The sequence below is a fragment of the Bufo gargarizans genome, chromosome 2 (genome assembly GCF_014858855.1).
Source record: "Bufo gargarizans isolate SCDJY-AF-19 chromosome 2, ASM1485885v1, whole genome shotgun sequence".
Taxonomy (NCBI): domain Eukaryota; kingdom Metazoa; phylum Chordata; class Amphibia; order Anura; family Bufonidae; genus Bufo; species Bufo gargarizans.
The window spans coordinates 206074759-206092204 of NC_058081.1; the positions used below are offsets into that span (position 1 = coordinate 206074759).

Below are 17446 nucleotides of genomic sequence, written 5' to 3' on the forward strand. Positions count from 1 at the left end.
CGTGCTCCTGGGCCCGGTAGTGACTGCTACCTCTGCATCTCCTATAGCTATACCCCTGCCTGTGAGCCCATATACTTCAACAGACACAAGGTAATGATTTAGTTCTCTTAGTTCTTAACCGTAATAGGATATCTGTCCTCAGTGTGCGTCTACCCTCTAATTTTCAGTGTCCACCCCCGTTGAGAACTCAACAGCAGCTTAGTTTCCCAAGTCTCTAATACTACTAAATACATATGCCTGATGCAAGATCCCCCAAGCTATGAAGCATTGACCACTTTATCAATATTTGTATAAAATACCCCCATTAGACTTTGGTGATAGCTTACTGCTTATCATGAAATAGCATTAAGAGATTATTTAAGTGTTGACAGGTTGTTGTGAGTTAGAAAATCAATAGGAAAACTGCTGCCTTTTATAATTAGTCATCCTGCTTGGGTGAGTGTGCATTCCCATCATTAGTATGGAAAACATGTATCTTAAACCCTACAGAGTATTCTGAAATGGATGCACTGTCTGGATGCTTTTCAAGACTATAGACGGCTACAATTCCACTTACTGTTTATTGTACTCAGTTTTTATTTTGCAGATGAATTCTGATTAAGTTTTGAATATAAATGTATCAGAAAATCTACACACAGCAATGAAAGACACGGAAAGTTAAGTCTGTGCAGAATGAATTTAGTTTTAAGGTTTCTTTCTATTCTATCAGGTACATATGCATAATTTATAAACTGCAAAAGCAAAAGGTATCACATAAAAAGTTAATACTTTTAAATTTAGTTAACACTAAAAACCTAATGAGATTAGTTATGGGTATATTGTTGGAGGTACAACAAAAAATAATATGCAATAGAAGTATACAGTTTTAGTAATTACATTCAGGCATAAGGGATTATTCCCCAAGCAGCCGATATTGGAGAGTTATTGGGATTGTAAAGTAAGAGGTCTATTTAAATGGAGACATTATATTAGCTTTTCCATCCTTATTTAAATGCACCCTCCATTTCATGCACTATTGAAGAAGCAACGGAGAAGGAATTTGAGACTAAGATGAATAGATCTATTTATAAAGGATTTAAACTAGTCATCTTAAAGGGGTTGTCCGACCAAGGAGCTGACCAACAATACTATTGGAACCTGTGCCAAATTTAAAAAAAACACACACACTTTGCTGCAGTACCGCAGTTCCCAAGCCACAGCCTTGGTCCAGGTCTCTTTGGGCCCATGCCTGACTAGAACTGGTTTGGTCTCATGACTGCTATGTCCAAGCACTGGCCTCAATGATCACGTGAACTAGAACAGCAAGTCACTAGCATGTTACTAGCAGTGAGATGAAATTCTACCATTTGTGACTGCTGTTTGCAGTGACTAGTCGCAGCTGTCACAGGACCAAAAAACTCCTGGTCCTCCAGAGACCCCAAGTGGCTGGGAACAGGGCAACGATATGGGAATAGTGGGACTGCAAGCAAATGAGTGCTAGTCATCAAGCACACAAGTATATTATGGCTCTATACAACTTCCACCTTCACAGACTTCTATTGGATCCTACTGTACTTCTATATGCCTAGATTTTGTATGAAATTTCATACAGAAACCAAGAGAAAAAGAATTGTGGTACGCACAGATGCTATATTATGTGCTTGTGCAAACTCGTTTTACTCGTTTATTAAAGTTTAACAATTCAGGTACGGTACATAGTTATGCAATCAGAAGCAGATAGATAACAAAGGACTTGCTGCAGGACAAGACAAATGAACAGTTATCATACTTAATGATGTACATATTCATGACTGAGATTTAGATCCAGGAGTCAACTGTAATGAAGACATAAGTTTAGATAGCATGAGTCTCTTCTTCATTATAGAGTGATGTATTACCCAGATATCCCTACGGTGTGCATATGAATGTTGGTCAATGTCAAGGAGGATGAGCGCCAATCACCCCATACTCTCTGAAATTTTTGTGGGCAGCCCCTATTCTTAAAGACTATATTTTCCATGGGGACAATTTGATTTACTAAGGACTTCCATTTTCCCAAGATAGGCGGTCTGTCTGCCATCCATCTGATCGCTACAGCTTTCCTGGCTAAAAACAGAGTTTCACCCAGGAATATTCCATTATTCCTAGAATACACATCTTAGTGCAGATTGGTACCGGAGTTGGAACCATAGTTGATAGAACCTCTGTGACCTCTCTCCAAAAACAATGCAGATACCTACACTCCCACATCATGTGCCAAAAATCTGCATTGTCCTGTGAACATCTATGACATCTGCTATGAGGAATCCTTGCCATTTTATACAGCCTAGTAGGAGTAAGATAGCTTCTATCGAGTATAAACAACTGTATTAATCTGTTATTTGTTGAGGGGGAGACTCTCGCAGAGGCCTCTAAAGCCTCTATTCATTCCTATGCTGTCAAGCTTGCTATAGAATTTCTCCAATTGTTTTCAATAGCCAAAGTGTTCATATTCATTTGGTTACCCCGAAGATGTGTACGTAAAGCTGAAATAATACCTTTTGGACCTTGCATGTTTAAAATACCTATAAGTGGGTATGTCGAGATGGCGCGTTTTGTGTTCCGAAATTGTGCCTGAATGGCATGTCTCACCTGAAGGTATCTGAAAAAGACGCTTCGTGGCACTTAAAATGTCTGTTGTATTTGAGTGAATGAGCGCAAAACTCCCTTAAGATACAGATCTCTCAAGGTGAGTATTCCATGTTCCCTCCAGGCACCAGCTCCTTCATGCGTTTGTAAATGTGGAAACATGCGGTTATCCCATAATGGAATTACATTAGCAAAGTCGTTATAATTCTGAAACTTTGATGCCTTCCATACCTGGTGTGCCAACCTGTGTAATTGAAGAGCACGTCTAGGAAATAAGTGTATGCCTTATAATACTGTCCATAGGGACGACAATTATAAATACTCCAGATAATATTCAGCATTCGGGAGTTCTGCTTGTGATGTCCAGGCGGACAAATATTTCAACTGGCCTGCTAGGAAGTACAGAAAGAAGTCAGGCAAAGCTGCACCTCCTTGCTGTGTCATCCTCTGCAGTGTGCTCGGAGCGAGTTTTCTTCTAGCTTTACCCCACACAAAGGTCGCCACCATGGCATGAAGGCAGTCAAAAAAACTACGAGGGACTGGAATACTGGTGTTCGCTAATAAATATAAGCCTTTGGGTAATAAAATCATTTTAATAAGATTCAGTCTACCCATGATTGATAAAGGAAGGTTTTCCACGTTTTAAATTTGTCAGTGAAAAGGGATTCCAATGGTGCTATATTTTTAATAAATGACATGAGGGGATCTCTGGTAATAACTATGCCCAAATATTTGAAGTGATCTACTACGGGGAGGTTATGGTATGTTGATGGCCACATATGAGACCAGAGAGGCATTATTACAGATTTAGTCCAATTTATATGGCGCCCCGAGAAATACCCAAAATGTTCTATTAGTAGCGTTGTTTAAATCCGGCGTTCAATTCCAACACCGGAACTGCCCACCGGATCCGGAAAAACGTGTGAAAACGGATTACATTTGAATCCTGATCAGGATTTTGATCACAGTGAAAAAATGCATTGGAAAAAAAGGATCAGCCATTTATGGACTTTAACTTTTTATTCACATTTTTCGGGCTTAACATGCAAAAGCCGGATCCAGTTTGACTGAACACACAGCGCTGGATCCGGCGTTAATGCAAGTCAATGGGAAAAAGGCCTGATCCGGCGTTCAGTCAAAGTGTTCAGGATTTTGGGCCGGAGGTAAAAATACAACATGCTACGGTTTTCTGAAAAGCCTGATCAGTCAAAAAGACTGAACTGAAGACATCCTGATGCATCCTGAACAGATTACACTCCATTCAAAATGCATTAGGATAAAACTGATCAGTTCTTTTCCGGATTTGAGCCCCTAGGACGGAACTCAGCGCCGGAAAAGAAAAACGCTAGTGTGAAAGTACCCTAACATAGTACATAAGGCCGAAAAAAGACATTTGTCCATCCAGTTCGGCCTGTCATCCTGCAAGTTGATCCAGAGGAATAAAAAATTCCTTCCTGACTCCAATCAGGCAATCAGAATAACTCCCGGGATGAACGACCCCTCTCTAGTAGCTATAGCCTGTAATATTATTATACACCAGAAATACATCCAGGCCCCTCTTGAATTCCTTTATTGTACTCACCACCACCACCTCCTCAGGCAAAGAGTTCCATAGTCTCACTGCTCTTACCGTAAAGAATCCTTTTCTATGTTTGTGTACAAACCTTCTTTCCTCCAGACACAGAGGATGTCCACTCGTCAGTCACAGTCCTGGGGATAAATAGATGATGGGATAGATCTCTGTACTGACCCCTGATATATTTATACATATTAATTAGATCTCCCCTCAGTTGTCTTTTTTCTAAAGTGAATAACCCTAATTTTGATAATCTTTCAGGGTACTGTAGTTGCCCCATTCCAGTTATTACTTTAGTTGCCCTCCTCTGGACCTTCTCCAGCTCTGCTATGTCTGCCTTATTTACAGGAGCCCAGAACTGTACACAGTACTCCATGTGTGGTCTGACTAGCGATTTGTAAAGTGGTAGGACTATGTTCTTATGACGGGCATCTATGCCCCTTCTGATGCAACCCATTATCTTATTGGCCTTGGCAGCAGCTGCCTGACACTGGTTTTTGCAGCTTAGTTTGCTGTTTATTAAAATTCCTAGATCCTTTTCCATGTCAGTGTTACCGAGTGTTTTACCATTTAGTATGTACGGGTGACTTGCATTATTCCTTCCCATGTGCATAACTTTACATTTATCAGTGTTAAACCTCATCTGCCACTTATCTGCCCAAGCCTCCAATCTATCCAGAACCCTCTGTAGTAGTGTACTGTCCTCTTCAGTGTAAATTACTTTACACAGTTTAGTGTAATCTGCGAAAAATTGATACTTTACTATGCAAGCCTTCTACAAGATCATTAATAAATATATTGAAGAGAATAGGGCCCAATACTGACCCCTGAGGTACTCCACTAGTGACAGTCACCCAATCTGAGTTTGTACCATTAATAACCACCCTCTGTTTTCTATCACTCAGCCAGTTACTTACCCACATACAGACATTTCCTCCCAGTCCGAGCATTCTCATTTTATATACTAACCTTTTATATGGTACAGTGTCAAATGCTTTGGAGAAGTCCAGATATACGACATCCATTAATTCGCCGCTGTCAAGTCTAGAACTTACCTCCTCATAGAAACTGATTAAATTAGTTTGGCATGACCGATCCCTCACGAAGCCATGCTGATATGGCGTTATTTGCCTTTTTCTGTTGAGATGCTCTAAGATAGCATCTCTTAGAAAACCTTCAAACAGTTTACCCACAACAGATGTTAAACTTACCAGCCTATAGTTTCCAGGCTCTGTTTTTGGACCCTTTTTGAATATTGGCACCACATTTGCCATGCGCCAATCCTGTGGGACATTCCCTGTCAGTATAGAGTCCGCAAATATTAGAAATAAGGGTCTGGCTATGATATTACTTAATTCCATTAGGATACGGGGGTGTATGCCATCCGGTCCTGGCGATTTGTCTATTTTAATCTTTTTAAGTCGCTGATGTACTTCTTCCTGGGTCAGACAGGACACTTTTAATGGGGACTTTATTTTTACATTCTGCATGTCATCTGACAGTTTATTTTCCTCAGTGAATACATTGGAGAAAAAAATATTTAACAGCTTTGCTTTCTCCTCGTCGCTCTCTGCGACTCCCCCTCATTACTCTTTAAAGGGCCGACACCTTCAGATTTATACTTTTTAACATTTATATAATTGAAGAACATTTTAGGGTTAGTTTTACTCTCTTTGGCAATTAATCTCTCAGTCTCTAGTTTGTTTTTTACATGTTCTATTTTTTTCCTTAGTTTTTCAGTGCTTCCGTGCCACACTCCTGTTTTAGTAATTTATATGCTTTCTTTTTGTAATTTATTGCTTTTTTTTACAGTTCTATTTATCCACATTGGTTTCTTTTTGTTCCTTAACCTTTTATTCCCATACTGTATGTACCTCTCACAATGAGATTTTAGGATGTTTTTAAAGATATCCTATTTTGTGGCTGTATTTTTATTTTTGAGGACTTTGTCCTAGTTAGTTAGGCCTATGGCCTCTCTTAGTTGGCTAAATTTAGCTTTTTTGAAGTTTGGTATTTTTGTTCCTCCCTGTAGAAATGCTCTTTTGAATGATAATTGGAAGGTTATTACTTTATTGTCCATATTTCCCAGGTGTCCCCCAACCTGCACGTCTGTTGTTCTGTCAGACCTATTGGTTAATACTAATTCCAGCATGGCCGTTCCTCTAGTCAGATCCTGAACCAGTTGGGAGAGGTAATTTTCTTTGGTTATTGCCAAGAACCTGTTTCCCTTATGAGATATACCGTACAAGTTTCAGTTTCCCAGTCTATATCTGGGTAGTTGAAGTCCCCCATAATAACCACCTCATTATGATTTGCCGCCTCGTCTATCTCGTTTAGTAGTAGATTTTCTGTGGACTCTCATATTTTAGGTGGTTTATAGTAAACTCCTATTAGTAATTTATTGTTGTTTTAAGCTCCATGTATCTCTACCCACAGTGACTACACATGTTCATGTCCCTCACTTATATCTTTACGGAGTGTGGGCTTTAGACAAGACTTCACATAAAGGCAAACCCCTCCCCCTCTCCGGTTTTGACGATCCTTTCTAAACAGACTGTAACCCTGTACATTAACTGCCCAGTCATAGCTATCATCCAGCCATGTCTCAGTTATTCCCACTATGTCATAGTTCTCCTCATACATCCCTAATTCCAGCTCCCCAGTATACATACATTTGAGAGGTTTATGTATATTTTTTACCCTACATCTTTCCTTTCGAACTGTTTTATCCCTCCTTCCATTTCTCCCCCAGTCCCGCTACATTGCCCCCGGTCTCTATCTGCCCTATCTTCCCCTCCTATAATGTAATTTCCCTCCCCATCAGTCCCTAGTTTAAACACTCCTCCAACCTTCTAGCCATCTTTCTCCCCAGCACAGCTGCCCTTTCCCCATTGAGGTGCAGCCCGTCCCTACGATAGAGCCTGTAGCCGATAGAAAAGTTGGCCCAGTTCTCCAGGAACCCAAACACCTCCTTCCTACACCAGTTCTTGAGCGACTTGTTAATCTCCTTAATCTCACGCTGCCTTTCTCGCGTGGCTCGTGGTACAGGCAGTATTTTGGAAAATACTACCTTTGAGGTCATTGCCCTAAGCTTTTGACCTAAATCCCTGAAATCATTTTTAAGGACTCTCCACCTACCTCTAACTTTGTTATTGGTTCCGATATGGACCATGACCGCTGGATCTTCTCCAGCCCCTCCCAGTAATCTGTCAACCCGATCCGAAATGTGTCAAACTCTAGCACCAGGAAGACAGCACACTGTTCGGCGATCATGGTCGTTGTGACAGATTTCCCTATCTGTTCCCTTAATAATGGAGTCTCCCACTACCAGCACCTGTCTGGCCTGCCCTGCTCTCCTGGTTCCCTGCTTACTGGAGCTGACATTCCTCTGACTGGCAGAGGAAGTGTCCGGCTGCAGCAGTGCCATCCCTGGACTGACATCCCCTCATCTGCCAAACGTGCAAACTTGTTGGGGTGTGTAAGATCAGGGCTAGCCTTCCTGGCACTCTTCCCTCTACCCTGCTTTCTAACTGTTACCCAGCTAGCTATGCCGCTTTCCTCAGCCTCCTCTCTGTCATCCTCCCCCTCATCTACCCCAAAGAGTGCTTGCTCTGTGAGAAGCAAACTCTTTTGCAAATTGTCAATGCCTCTCAGTGTTTCAACTTGCCCGTTTAGAGACTCGATTTGCGATTCCAAAAGGGTAATTTGCTCACATCTTGAACAAAAATATACACCCTCGAATGGCAGTTGCAGGACTGCATACATCATGCAAGAAGTGCATTGGACTGCGTTGTCAATTGTGCAACACATACTAAATGGGGATTGCAAAAGTAAAAAAGCAAAACAGTAAATATGATTTAGAATTAGACCCTGTCTGCTGTAGTTGAAGGACTACCTAGAATTAAGCCAACAACACACAAGGAAATTATATCCAACCTTAGTTTACAACTCCTCGTCTTAAAGTCCTTTTTTAACTCCACTTAATAAGAAGCCCACTTAGTAGAGCAAGCCTCAGGAAGAGCTAGCTCTGGGAGAGTTCAGTGGTTCAATTTATAGCACCTGGTTGCCCAGGCCACTCCCCTTAATCAGGCAGAGAAAGAAAAAAGAAAAAAAAAGAAAAAAGAAAAAAAGAGAAGAGTAATCTCTGCATTATCAATAAATAATATCTAGTCATCCGTGTAAAAACCTACTCTGTCCTCTCTCCCTCCTATTGCGATTCCTCTAACCACAGTCTTGGTGTAACCTGAGAGCAAGATGTTCTATTGCTACTGCAAATAATAAAGGCGAGAGAGGACACCCCTGCCTCATGCCTCTATATAAAATTGGAAGGAGTCTGATTGGGTGCCACTGATTAATATATTTGCTCTTATACAGTATGTGGATCCATTTAATACATTTCGGGCCGAAACGGAAGCTTTATAATGCTCCTAAAAGGTATGGTCATTCCACAGAATCAAAGGCTTTAGCCGTGTCTAATGATGCCAGAGCCCATTGCTTATTCTCAGCATCTCCAATCTGTGCTATGATATGCTTGTCTGATGTTATTAGATGTTGATCTTCCCAGAATAAAACCGGTTTGGTCTCCATGCACTATAGTTGGGATAACTTTATTTAATCTACTAGCTAATAGCCTGGTAAGTATTTTATAGTCTAAATTCAACAGGGAGATTGGCCTATATGATCCACACTCTAATGGAGTTTTGTCAGGTTTCAGTATCATACAATGACTCTGGCAGTTGTTCCCTCTGCTGAGCTGCCTTGTACATTTTATGTAGTTGGGGACCTAGTATATCTACATATTTAGAGTGTACCTCCAGCAGGATACTGTCCGGGCCAGGTGCCTTCCCGGGGGTCAGATGTGTAAGAGCTCTCAGCCTCTTTACAGCTGATACTCAGTTCTACCTCTTTCGCTGTGAGTCTCTTTTTTAATATATGATATGGAGGACCTTAGGCAATCGGATTTTCGCTAACACAGAGGCGTGATCTGAGACTCTCTGCGGGCTGTGCCATATGTCCTCCAAATGCGGACACACATAGGCATTACCCAGGATGTAGTCAATTCTGGACAATTCCCCCCTAGCTGGGGTAAAGCAGGTGTATTCTGTCTGCAGGGGATGTCTCTCCCGCCACATGTCAATCCAACCCAGCTTAACAGAGTCTAGAAAGGATGGTGTTAGAGGAAAGCAAAACTCCATCATGTGTACCATTCTGGAATCTGTTGAGTCTGTTATTCATTACCATATTAAAATCTCCCATGCTTATCAATCTAATATTGGGGTACTGCGCCACAAATCCCGCCATAGCATGTAGTACCGCAGTATTAGCGGGAGGGGGATTATATATGTTTATCACTATATAGGGAACACAATTGATAAAGGCATATATAAAAATGTTTCGGCCTTCAGGATCTATTACTGTTTGTTGCACTTCCCATCTGAGACATTGATGTACCAATAGGGCTACCCCCCTAGAATACGAGTTCCCGTATGCATTAACAGACCATTGGACCTGGGACCATTGGGTTTCTGAATCCTCCCTCCAGTTTCATGTGTCTCCTGTAGTTCCACTATATGTGGGTTATGTTGACGGATGTGGGAGAACACCGCTATTCTCTTTCTGGGGCCCCCTAATCCTCTCACATTCCAGGTCATAACTTTTAGAGCTGCCATAGTTGTAGCTGTAGATACCTCCCAAAATGACTTCCATCCTTAAAATCTGAGCAGAGTCCCTTGTCATCTCTCTCCTTATATCCACTTATCCACAACTGTAGGCCAATAGAGATAACAAACCGTATCTTGTCGAAAGAAAATATTGTATAAAACAACATACATAACATATATAACCAAAACCAAATAGTCTGGATGGAAAACACTCCATCTTGCTTCATGGCTATATGGGCAGGGACCTGTATAGTTTAACTAGTTGGACTTCCTATGCAGGTATCCTCCCGTGTTCCCATTGCTCATTAAAGTGTGGCGACGAACAATTACCACCAGGCAGGAGGTTATTGCAGTCAGTTGCAGCCAAGCAATAACCGCAGTTTGCGGCAGCAACGATAAAAGTAGATACAGCTACAGCTGACACTGTATCAGAACGAGGGGACGGGCCAGGCATAATGAAAAAAATTCATAAAAATTTAACGAAACAAGATAGGAGCTTTCATAAAAATCAGTGTTTTAGAGGACTAGAGGGGGTAATATACAATTTTCCAGAACCAAAGTTTTTGAAACACTCGGCGAATCCAAAATGAACCGAATCCTGGAAGATTTGCTCATCTCCAGTAACAGGCATACAGCATGAACAGTGATTTAATAAGCCAATAAGTCTCAGACATTGCAATTGTCCCACTATATTAAGATATCTATGGATTATTGTTATTTCTACACTGTCCCCTTTGCAATTGCCTCCTTTTCATGCTGTTACTCTCCATCATTTCTAATAATCCACATTGATTACTTACTGCACCTTACCTCTGAATGGAGTTGGGCCTTCTAAGTGGCCCCTATAGCATGCTAACCTGGTACCTAAATGGCAAGTTAATACGAGTATACTGTTGAATATTAGACAGGCAGGGCATAATAGGTAGTTTGCTATGTCAGGTCTAGGAGCCTTCACAAGAACCCAGGCAGCCATAGCAACTGATTAGAACACTGCGATTTTGACACAGGGGCTGTGATTGGAGCACAGAGGGAGCCTCTTCTTCTGTTTTTCCGATCCCATATGGTGGGCACTATTGCCTGGGGAACCTGAGGGACTAAATGTCTGGGACTGGAGTTATCTCCAATCCTGGTTGTTGTGGCCATATGTTAGCTGTGCTACATACCCAGGACGCATCGCATATAGAGGGGGATCAGCTTGTGACCATCCATTCCTCATGCACCTTGGACCTGCAGGGATGTCTGCATCCGTGAATCGGTTAAGGATTTTTGTAGTCCCCGATTGTTTACAGCAAACACCCAGTTTGCACAGAGTCTCCACAGGAAAAAAAATAAAACACTTTTGAAAATGAAGCCAGTGCAGCAATTGCCACAGGTCGAAGTTCTCACACTCTTAATGCTCAGGGAAAGCTGCTCTTACTGTGTGTCCAGGAATTCGGAGAAGTCAATCACTCTCTATGATGTCCATGTGCTCTACCACTGGCTTTTGTCATCGGTTGTTGTCCTGACATAACCCATTTTAGATACTACATCCTTCTCTTCTTGAGGGTCTTGGCTGTGGCGGTATATTGTTTGCAGTTGTCTGGCTTGTGTTTTATTTCTGCTGAAAGGTTTCTCTAAATATCAGGACTGCTAAAATAAAGAGACTTGTGATGACCAAGTTTTTCTTTTTTTTATAATGTATTTTGACACCAACGTTATCTATCATGTCAGGCAGTTAGTGGTAAAGTTTTAGTTTTAAGTAATGGTAACTGCTATCTCAGACTGCTAGCAATAGCACTAGATTTTCTGTACACCTGGTTTTAATGGAGAACAGACATGAAATATTACTATGGTGCCTAGTACATAGGGACAGCTGGATGGCTTGCTGCTGGGAACTTCAGCCAAGGAATAGCATTACATTTATCAAAAAAAATATCTGTGTGATCCAAATGGATTTTCTCTGGTCTGATAAATGCAGCCTTTGTGCTTGCCATAAGATGCGCACATCGGAACTATGGGTTATACTGTGCACAGCATACAATCCTATTACTGCAGTGCTAAGAAAATATCCATACAGTTTCCATATGAAATCGAATATGACAGTATGGGAGAATTATGTTTTGCATTAACAACTTTATGACCAGTTTTCCATTTTGCATTTTTATTTTTTTACTCTTTGCCTTCCCCGATCCGTAACTTTTTTTTCCCATACACATAGTCATATGAGGGCTTGTCTTTTGCAGTGGAAATGAAAAGCAAAATGCAATAGGTTCCTTTTTTATAGTGTTCCCTGTGCGGTAAAACTGACCTGTTGCCTTCATTCTCAGTACGACACAACAGTGATACCATATTTATATAGTTTTTCTTGTTTTTCAATACCTAAAAAAAAAAATATATTAATTATTACTTTCTTTTCATTATCATATACTGACGCCCATAAAATCTTTCTATATTTAAGTCTATGGAGCTGTGTGGAGGTTGATTTTCGTGCAGGGTGATCTGTAGTTTTACTGATACCACCAGGCTTGGACTGGCCTACAGGGGAACCTGTGAATCCCCCTATCTGCTACACAAGTAGCACATGGCACAACATACTGACTGCACTACATACAGTGTAAAGCATCTTAACCAGTCTATGCAATAGCTGTAGATAGCTGTACAGTGTGCCCCCATAGTTTATTTTACTGGAGAGTCGTAGGCACCTCAGTCGATCATTGGATACAATTTTGAGGTGTATACTGTATGTAGAATGGAGTAGCTGTATGGAGAGCAAGAGGCTGCCATATCAACCGAACAGCTCCCTCGATTTTGGCAAAAGAGGAGGGGTTTGGGCCCTGGGAGCACAGGGCTCCTAAGGCTTGAGCTCTCGATGCAATGTTCACAATTGAAATCTGTATCTTAAGCATTAAATGTTCATTATCGGCATTATCTCCGATCACTGACATTTTCTCCAGGTAATTGCTATAAAAACAGCAGAAAGCCAGGGGTTATGATGCCCACTCAGCTTCTGAACAGATGCAATCTTTAAAGTTCCAACTTTGTATGGCGTAGTTTAGGAAGTGGTTTAATAGTAAAGTAAACCATTAAGACCTATATATATATATATATATATATATATATATATATATATATATATATTAATAATGTGGGCTCAGAAATAAATCTACAATCAATAGATTAAAGGGAATCTGTCACTACTTTGATGCTGCTAGGTTCTAACAGTTCCAGCACACACCAATGAGTCCTGATATTCATGAGCTCATGGTTGTCCTCACCCTGAATCAGCATCAGGTGGGCCGGAAGAGCGAGGAGCTTAGATTTTAGCAAATTAAAAGGGTTATCCAATTTCTGAAACAGCCTCCCCATGTGCCTGGCCCCTCACAGGTAATATACTTACCCTGCTCTACGTTCCCGACGCAGCTCCTGGTCCACTCACTGCCGCTTCTCCCCCTGTGCGAATAAAAGCATCCAGTGTCGGGGGGGGGGGGATCAGCCAATGGCAGGCGGGGATGGGGACTTGCCTCCCTAGCATCACCCATGATGCTAGGGAGGCTCGTCCCCGTCCTCGTCTGCCATTGGCTGATCCCCCACCCCTACACAGGATGTTTTCATCTGAGTACAGGGAGAAGCAGCAGCTGCGGTATGGGGACCAGGAGCGGCGCCAGGAGTGGGGAGCGGGGTAAGTATATTACCTGTGAGGGGCCCGGCCAGGGGTGTTGCTAGGGTCTCAAATATGTCCCCCCCCGCACTTTGCTGTACTTGCTATACAGCTGCACTTACTTGTCACATCCAGGGCCTCCAGGTGACGTCTCCTCTCTCTCATCATCTTCTCCACTCGGTCTGGACAACTTCTCTCAGCCGCCTCGTCTCTGCAGAGTGTGACACACAGACATCTTAGCTTCCTCCCATTCTATCTTTATCCCCCAACTGGAGTCCCCACAGTGTTATCCTGCCGCTTGCTGTGCCCCCCCCAGGGATGTAGCTATAGGGGGTGCAGAGGTAGCAGTCGCTACAGGGCCCAGGAGCCTGAAGGGGCCCAAAGACACTTGTGCTGCATGAGAAGACACACAATGAACTGAGGGAAGGGGGGCCCAAGCTGAACTCTTGCACCGGGGCCCATGAGCCTTTAGTTACGCCCCTGCCCCCCCAATACTATCCTGAAGAAACATTACTGCCCCCCACAATAATAGTGCTCCTCATAGTCCCACCAATAGTAATTCCCTTCTAGAATGCCCACATAAGTAACACTGCCCCAACCGTGATAATTTTCCTTAACCATGCCCCCATTGTCACGGCTGAGGATGGGGGAAATCCTCAGCCGTGCGATGATGTAAGATGTCCGGTCGCTACTAGGCCAGGACCACAGAATTAGGGAGCTGGTCACCTCCTAATGCGTCCCTAACGCTGACCCTGTCTCCTGTCTGCATGAGCCGACCTTGATGGTAGGAGGGCTCATACGCTGGAACCTTATAGTCCCTACAAGCCCTTAAGTCGGCCCTGAACTAGAGACAGAGTAAGACAACCCACTCCTCCTAGACACGGAGGAGCAGGAGTCTCACTGGCCAAGCAGCATGAAGAAAGGGAACATAAACAGGTCTATGGATAAGACAGGTGAACCCACACAGTTCCACACCTACCTGTCTCAGCCTAGCTGACTGGATCCCTGTGCTGGCATGCTGAAGATCACCACGCATCCACACACAGGGACCCAGATCCATAGCTGCACTAAAACACAAGGAAAGATGGGACATCAACAACACATCAAAGGAAATAAACTTATGACCGGAAGGGTGGCCCTTACAAGAAGGATGGAATCCACAGGAGGCTGCCTCAGCCAAGCATGACTGAAAGCAACCTACTGAGCTGTGCTCCAGACACAGGCTTTATAGGGCAAAGTGGCCACACCCACCGGTCAACCACACCCAGTGACACAACACACACACTGGGAAGGAAGTTAACCCTTCCAGCACACAGAAGGGAAAATACACATACAGGGGAAGTGACCAACCTGATCACCCTGTGGCTGTTGCCGCTGGCAACGACATGGGTGGCAGCCATCCTGGGAGACAGCCCGAAGACCGAGACACTGCCACCACATGTACATAATACCAAACGTTGCCACGGGCAGCCACAGCGAAAGGACGATGTCCGTGCGCACCAAACAACAACAAGTGCACACCAGACATACAAACAAAGTGCATCCACACACGCACACAACTCCCCGGGAACCGCACACATAGCTGTTGTCCGCGGCAACCGCACTGAGGCCAACTACAATATGCCTCAGCTGCGGTTGAAACAACAACCACAACCGCGGGCAACTGTATGCGTGTCATGGAACCATGAACCAGACGTACAACAAGAGATAAGTGGAAATAAGAAGGCTTTATTGAAAATAAAGCTGTAAGGCAAAGTCCAAACGGATGGCTAAACCGAAGCAGGGTCTTGCGAAGCCAGAGGTCAGGAACCAGAAGGGTAGTCAGACGAAGCCTGGATCAGGAACCAGCAGGGTAGTCAGACGAAGCCTGGATCAGGAACCAGCAGGGTAGTCAGACGAAGCCAGGATCAGGAACCAGAAGCAGCAGCAGTCTTAGAAGCATGTGAACACAGGAGGACCAAGCAAGGAACTGAAGCCACAGACCTCCTATATATATGAGCTAGGCATCCAGCTCCTCCCAGTGGGAAGGAGAAGCCGCAGGGTGGGAGGCTACAAGAAACCCAGAAACCAAGATGGCCGCCAGCGCATGTCAAACGAAGGAGAACAGCAAGAAGGTAAGACCATGACAGTACCTCCCCCTCAAGGGCCCCTCCTCCGCGGAGTAAAGAACGGTTTCTGAGGGAAGCGTGCGTGGAAGGCTCGGAGCAAGGCAGGAGCATGGACATCTGCGGAGGGAACCCAGGAACGCTCCTCTGGACCATAACCACGCCAATGGACCAAAAACTGCACCCGACCGCGGACCAGGCGTGAGTCCAGGATATTGCTCACCTCATACTCCTCACGATTGCCCACTTGGACCGGACGAGGCCGAGGAACCGAGGAAGTGAAACGATTACACACCAGTGGCTTCAACAGGGAGACATGAAACACGTTGGAGATCCGCATGCCAGGAGGAAGCGCAAGGGTATAGGCTACCGGGTTTACCCTGCGAAGCACTCGGAAGGGACCAACAAAGCGAGGCGCCAGCTTGGGAGTGGGCACTCGAAGGTTGAGGTTGCGGGTGGACAACCATACGCGGTCTCCGACCTGGTAGGAAGGAGCGGGCGCTCGTCTGCGATCAGCCTGGAGTCTCTGGCGCTGCGCAGAGACCTCAAGGGACCTCTGGATCTGTACCCAAGAAGCACGTAGGACGGAAAGGTGATCCTCCACAGCCGGAATATCCTGGGGAGAGAATACCTCCGGTAACACGGCAGGTTGGAACCCATAATTGGCCATGAAGGGAGACGTCCCAGAGGAAGAGTTCACCGCCGTGTTCCTGGCAAACTCAGCCCAAGGCAGGAGGTCAACCCAATTGTCTTGGTGATCGGAGACATAGCAACGAAGGAATTGCTCCAAGGCCTGATTGGATCGTTCTGCGGCCCCATTGGACTGAGGGTGGTAGGCCGAGGAGAAAGAGAGATGAATCCCCAACTGGGAGCAAAAGGCGCGCCAGAACCTGGACACAAACTGACTCCCCCGATCCGACACAATCTCCTTGGGCAAACCGTGCAACCGGAAGACCTCCCTGGCAAAAATCGAGGCCAACTCTTGTGCAGAGGGTAACTTCTTGAGAGGAACACAGTGGCACATTTTGGAAAACCGATCCACAATCATGAGAATGACCGTATGGCCTTGGGATGCAGGGAGGTCCACAATGAAATCCATCCCCAGGTGTGACCATGGACGCTCCCCGGTGGCTATGGGTTGCAAAAGGCCCAACGGAAGGTGCCGAGGGGACTTACTCTGGGCACAAACGGAGCATGCCGCTACGTATGCGGCGATGTCGGAACGTAGAGAAGGCCACCAGAACAGACGTGAAACAGCCCAGGACAGCTGATTCTTTCCAGGATGCCCCGCGGCCTTGGAGTTATGATAGGTTCGCAACAACCGAGTGCGCAACTCCTCAGGCACAAAACATCTGCCGTTGGGTCTCCCAGAGGGAGCACCAGATTGAGCCGCCAAAATCTGCTCACCCAGGGGAGAGGTCAGGCTGGTGCGAATGGCGGCCAGGATCTGATTCGGAGGTATGACCGAAGTCGGAATCGACTCCTCCCCGGACAGCTCGGAGTACTGCCGTGATAAGGCATCCGCTCTGATGTTCTTGGAACCGGGTAGGTAGGAGACCACGTAATTAAAACGTGACAAGAACAGAGCCCATCTGGCCTGACGTGGTGTCAATCTCTTGGCCTCAGAGAGGTAGGTCAGATTCTCGTGGTCTGTCAGGATGAGAACCGGAACCACCGAGCCCTCGAGCAAGTGCCTCCATTCTTTAAGGGCCTGCACGATGGCCAATAGCTCCCTGTCACCAATCTGATAGTTGCACTCCGCGGAAGACAGTTTCCGGGAGTAAAACCCACAAGGAAGCAGAGGACCCTCTGGTGTTCTACGCTGAGACAGAAGGGCGCCTACTCCCGTCTCAGACGCGTC

General features: G+C 44.6%; 1 long non-coding RNA gene across 1 annotated transcript in view; it reads right to left on the minus strand.

The window, feature by feature from the left end:
* The window catches only part of LOC122929748, a 78264-nt gene that overhangs the window by 12230 nt on the left and 48588 nt on the right, over positions 1–17446 (minus strand). Inside the window, exon 2 of the long non-coding RNA XR_006387995.1 lies at positions 12131–12201. This is a non-coding gene — a long non-coding RNA (uncharacterized LOC122929748). The remainder of the gene's footprint in view (positions 1–12130; positions 12202–17446) is intronic.